Source organism: Mustelus asterias, chromosome 22 (genome assembly GCF_964213995.1).
Source record: "Mustelus asterias chromosome 22, sMusAst1.hap1.1, whole genome shotgun sequence".
NCBI classification, from domain to species: domain Eukaryota; kingdom Metazoa; phylum Chordata; class Chondrichthyes; order Carcharhiniformes; family Triakidae; genus Mustelus; species Mustelus asterias.
The window spans coordinates 5866214-5872213 of record NC_135822.1 but is presented as its reverse complement, the minus strand read 5'-3'; the positions used below and the strand labels follow the sequence as shown (position 1 = coordinate 5872213).

The 6000-nt window shown below is 47.0% G+C and overlaps 1 protein-coding gene across 1 annotated transcript in view; it reads left to right on the top strand.

Annotated features, from left to right (window-relative positions):
- Positions 1-341: 341 nt before the first annotated feature.
- nmnat1 (nicotinamide nucleotide adenylyltransferase 1) overlaps positions 342-6000 on the top strand; it is a 42360-nt gene continuing 36701 nt past the window's right edge. The window contains exon 1 of the mRNA XM_078239731.1: positions 342-458. The gene's annotated coding sequence lies outside the window, so the exon portion shown is untranslated. The remainder of the gene's footprint in view (positions 459-6000) is intronic.

Here is a 6000-nt window from a genome sequence, read left to right as displayed (position 1 = left end):
TTTAATAAACCAGCAAATCTTACTTCTACCTATGCCCAATTCTCAAAAGGGCAAAAAGAAGATAATGTTAAGTGTAAATGACAAAACAAAGTTATTAGCACGTTGCAGTTAGTGTCAGTGAATCCAGCGAGAAGCGATGGGCATTGTTGCAACCCTGTTACATCGTTCACGATTAGTTACAGTGTGTAAATTGGAATCGGGATGGTGGGATCGTGTCCCAATGTCACTGAGAAAAAAAGCAGGAAAACTGTCAGCCCGGCGGATCTCTGGGTTGTGGGGGAAGAGAGAGATTGTTCTGGCTCTGGGAGGGCAGTGTTCCGGCTCTGGGTGACTGCGCCGCCTCTTGGAGCTCGGATGTTTCCCCGCAGTGAAATAAGCAGGAAATGTGATAGCAGGAAGTGAACAGAGCTTGGAGCCTTTCAGTGTGTACAGCAAGGTCAGCCCGGTTGGTGGTGTCGGTAAGATTGCATTCTGCTGTCAGTTTGACCAATCCTCCGCCAATTGGGAGGGGATAAAAATTGAAACTTTCCTATTTGTTTTGGAAGCGTCTGAATTGAATAGTGACCAGTTTCCAGGAGGTGAACTCGAACCTCTGACTGCAATCTCTGAGCCGGGGGGCAGGGCAGGGCAGGGCAGGGCTCACCCGGTACAGGGGCTTGCAATGCTGATGTCTGCTTTTCTTACTGAGCCAGTTCCACTTCCAAAAGCCAGAACTAGAGAAATCCCCCGCGGCAGCGTTTTAGAAACTGCAATGCTTTGCCTGAGAGAGATTAAAGCAGATTAAATAATATCTTTTGAAAAGGGGAATGGGGAAAGAGCAGGTGAAAATTGGATTGCTTTTTCAAGGGCTGGCACAGGCGCGATGGGCCGGGTGGCCTACTGGCTTATGTGTTTTTACAGCTTTATCCAACCCTGGGGAGTGGTGAAATGGGGCCTTCATCACAACAAGTCAGGAAAGTGGGTTAAGGGTGAAAGGAGAAAAGTTTAAAGGGAATATTAGGGGGGGCTTCTTCACTCCGAGAGTGGTGGGAGTGTGGAATGAGCTGCCGGATAAAGTGGTAAATGCGGGGTCACTTTTAACATTTAAGAAAAACTTGGACGGGTTCATGGATGAGAGGGGTGTGGAGGGATATGGTCCAAGTGCAGGTCAGTGGGACTAGGCATAAAATGGTTCGGCACAGACAAGAAGGGCCAAAAGGCCTGTTTCTGAGCTGTAATTTTCTATGGTTCTATGGTTCTAAATCATTGCTTTATAAACAAAACCTGAATGGGGTGGCACAGTGGTTAGCACTGCTCCTTCACAGTGCCAAGGAACCCGGGTTCAATTCCGGCCTTGGGTGACTGTCTGTCTGTGTGGAAATCATAGAAGAAATCATAGAAACCCTACAGTGCAGAAGGAGGCCATTTGGCCCATCGAGTCTGCACCGACCACAATCCCACCCAGGCCCTACCCCCACATATTTACCCGCTAATCCCTCTCACCTACGCATCTTAGGACTCTAAGGGGCAATTTTTAACCTGGCCAATCAACCTAACCCGCATATCTTAGGACTGTGGGAGGAAACCGGAGCACCCGGAGGAAACCCACGCAGACACGAGGAGAATGTGCAAACTCCACACAGACAGTGACCCAAGCCGGGAATCGAACCCAGGCCCCTGGAGCTGTGAAGCAGCAGTGCTAACCACTGTGCTACCGTGCCGCCCTTGTTTTGAGGAGTTTACACATTCTCCCCGTGACTGCATGGGTTTCCTCCGGGTGCTCCAGTTTCCTCCCACAATCCAAAGATGCGCGGGTTAGGTTGATTGGTCATACTAACTTGCCCCTGAATGTGTCGGGGGATTAGAAGGGTTACAAGGATAGGGCCTGGGTGGGATTGTTGATGGTGCAGGCTCGATGGGCCAAACGGCCTCCTTCTGCACTGTAGATTCTATGGGAGTTTAGGGAAGACCATAAGTTACAGGAGCAGAATATACTATCCCCATCGGTCTGGCTTACACTCGAGTGCTGCCTCTCGCTATGGGATGGGCATTGTGCTCTGAAACCTGGCAATGGTGCCAGTCACTCGTGAAGGTGGAGAGGGCAGTCAGCGATGGCAGCATCTGTGCCAGGCTGCAATTATTATCCAATGTGTGTCACACTGCTTTGGGTAACTAACTCCAGGATGGTGCCAGTCTGGATTTTAGAAGCAATGTCTGATTGTATGTTAAAAAAAAAACTCAAAAATTTTCAAATGAACCAGGAAGTGCATTGTGGAGTTCTGCAGTTGTTTCTAATCATGTTCTTTCCCGTGGGAGGATTCAGACAATGTCATTAAGGGGCAAATTAGTAGTTTTGCCACTTCCAGCCACCTCAATCCATTGGAGATAGCAGTGGTTTGTTTTACAGGTGTGGCCCATTTATTTTTACTAACCTTTTCCAAAAAAATCAAAGAACAAAGAAAATTACAGCACAGGAACAGGCCCTTTGGCCTTCCAAGCCTGCACCGACCATGCTGCCCATTTGAACTAAAACCACCTACCGTTCCGGGGACCATATCCCTCTATTCCCATCCTATTCATCAATTTGTCCAGGTGCCCCTTAAAGGTCACTATCTATCTGCTTCCACTACGTCCCAGCAAGTTCCAGGTACCCACCACCCTCTGTGTAAAAAAAAACTTGCCTCGTACATCTCCTTTAAAGCTTGCCCCTCGCACCTTAAACCTGTGCCCCCTAGTAATTGACTCTTCAACCCTGGGAAAAAGCTTCTGACTATCCACTCTGCCCATACCCCTCATAATCTTGTAGACTTCAACTTGGTTAACTGTGTCCTGTTTACTGAGGGAGTGCTTCACTGTTAGATATGCCAGCTTTTGGTAAGAAGTTAACCATAGGCTTCCTTGGGTGGACATGCTATTGGAAGAAGAGAAAGAGAGTTCCCTGTTGGCCTGGCTAATATGTATTCCACAACCAAAACCATAAAACAGATTACCTGGTTATTATTTCATTGCTGTTTGTGGGAGCTTGCTGTGTACCAATTGGCTGCCTTGTTTCCTACATTGCAACGGTGACGACACGTGGTTGACAGGTTTTGGGATGTTTTGGGGGTTTGAAAGGTGCGATTATAAATGCAAGTTTTTCATTTTTAAAAATGGTTTTGAAAACTTTGTTTCATGGAGAAATGTTCACTTCCTGTCATGACTGTGCTGACTCACACGAGGGGTTTGTTTCAGAGTGTGAGGATACTTCACCCCAGGGGAGGTTCTCCATGTGTAAATCGAGGCAGTGAGTTTTGGAATTACTTTTCACTGCAGCATTTGGGCCTCTCCCTCTTCACGCACACACATCAGGGACTTGGGAGTTCTTTCCACCATATTTTTCATTCATTCTCCGTATAAAGATTGACTTCATGGATAAGCCTGTGATTTCTTCTGACGCCTTGTTCTTTTGTAGTCAGCTCCATGGATCGACTGGAGAGACTGGAATTGTTCTCCTTTGGAGAGGAGAAAGTTAAGAGGAGATTTGAATGAGGTGTTGAAAATCATGAGGGGTCCGTGGGGGAGAAACTGTTCCCCTTGACAGAAGGCATTGAGTACAAGAGTTGGGAAATCACGTTGCAGCTATTGAAAACCTTGATTAGGCCGCATTTGGAGTATTGTGTGCAGTTCTGGTCACCACACTACCAGAAGGACATGGAAGCTTTGGAGAGAGCGCAAAGAAGGTTCCAGGATGTTGCCTGGTGTCGAGGGTGTTGGCTATGAGGAGAGGTTGAATAAACTAGGATTGTTTTCACTGGAAAGACAGCTGAGAGGAGACCTGATAGAGGTCTACAAAATAATGAGAGGCATAGACAAGGTGGATAGTCAGAGGCTTTTTCCCAGGGTGGGAGTGTCAATTACAAGGGGGCACAGGTTCAAGGTGAGAGGGGGAAAGTTTAAGGGAGATGTGCGGGGGAAGTTTTTCACGCAGGGAATGGTGGGTGCCTGGAACACGCTGCTACAGGAGGTGGTGGAAACAGGCACATTAACAACATTTAAGAGGCATCTGAATGGGTACACGAATAGAGAGGCAATAGAGGGATATGGACCGAGTAAAGGCAGAAGGTTTTGTTTTCAGTTTAGTTGGGGCATCATGATCGGCGAGGGCTGAAGGGCCTGTTCCTGTGCTGTACTGTTCTTTGTTCTTTGGAAGAATTGAGAAGCAGAGGACACGAGTTTAAGGTGATTGGCAAAAGATGCAACAGTGGACATGAGGATGATCTTTTTCACCTAGCACCTGGTTAGGGTCTTGGATGCACCGCCTGAGAGTGTGGTGGAGACAAATTCAAACCGAACCTTTAAAAGAGAATTGGATAAGTTATCTGGAGTTAAAGAAAATGCAGGGGATGGAATGGGGAGGTGGGGGCAAAGGCAGGTGAGTGGGACAAGAGTGCCACAGTGGTTAGCACCGCTGCCTCACAATGCCAGGGACCTGGGTTTAACTATAAAGTTAGTTTATTAGTGTCACAAGTAGGCTTACATTAACACTGCAATGAAGTTACTGTGAAAAACCCCTAGTTGCCACACTCCAGCCTGTTCGGGGACACTGAGGGAGAATTTAGCACGGCCAATGTGCCTAATTCCAGCCTTGGGTGACTGTCTGTGTGGAGTTTGCACGTTCTCTCCGTGTCTGTGGGTTTCCTCCCACAGTCAAAAGATGTGCACGTTAGGGGGATTAGCAGGGTGAATATGCGGGGTTATGCTGACATGGCCTGGGTAAGATGGTCTGTCAGAAACTTAGTGCAATCATGATGGGCTGAATGGCCTCCTTCTGCACTTCCGGAATTCTATGATTCCTAGGTGAGTTGCTTTTCTGGAGAGCAGTGAAACCAATCTAAAGCCCATCTAACCTACACTATTCCAATATCCCCCTCCATGCCGCAACTCCCCCAACATTGGGATGTCGCCTTCTGCGATCCTAACTGGGATATTGCAGAAATATAAGCTGCTCCAGGTTAAGCTCTAGAAATGGCACAGACTGGAAATCGGCTCCCTGTCTGCGGAAAATGTAACACAGATTAGAAACTGCGGGGCTAAAATTTAACATCGGTCACTCAATCCATTGTGGATCATCACCCTTAGCTGATCTCTCTGGACAGGATCTGTCAGAAGCAGTTGATCCCATAACGCCTGCTTTATGTCCCTGTTGAAGTTGAATTTCATCCCCCGTGCATCAGATTTATTTTAAAATAAGACTATACAGAAGCAATGTCGAATCAGCAAAAAAACATAAATGATGCAAAAAGCAAAATACTGCAGAGGCTGGAAATCTGAAAGATAAATAGAAAATGCTGGAAATACCCAGCAGTGGGTATCTGTGGGAAGGAGGGAGACAGATTTAATGTTTCAGGTTGATAACCCTTCATCAACTTTGTCATTGACCTGTGAAGTTGCCTCTTTCTCTCTCCCCACAGGTGCTGCATGGCCTGCTGAGTATTTCCAGCATTTCATGCTCGAAGTAAAGAAATAATGTACTGAACTTTACGGCATCTATTCTAAAACAAGTGTTTCAAGAACTTTGAAGCTGTGCAGTAAAAGTTTATTTATTTATTAGTCACAAGTAAGGCTTACATTAACACTGCAATGAAGTTACTGTGGAATTCCCCAAGTCGCCACAGTGCGGCACCTGTTTGGGTCAATGACCCTAACCAGCACGTCTTTCAGACTGTGGGAGGAAACTGGAGCACCCGGAGGAAAGTCACGCAGACGCGGGGAGAACGTGCAAACTCCACACAGACAGTGACCCAAGCTGGGAATCGAACCCAGGACCCTGACGCTGTGAAGCAACAGTGCTAACCACTGTGCGGAAATCATCATTCATTTAGAAAACCCGTCAGTGAAAAGTAAACTTTGCAGAGGCTAAAACCCCCTAACAGCGAGCAGTCTCCGGAAGCCGAGTTTGAAATTGAATCAGGCATTGCTACAAAAAAAAATCCACGGTCTGGAGATTGAGAGAGCCGGGTCAGGGTGGATTATCAGTCACAG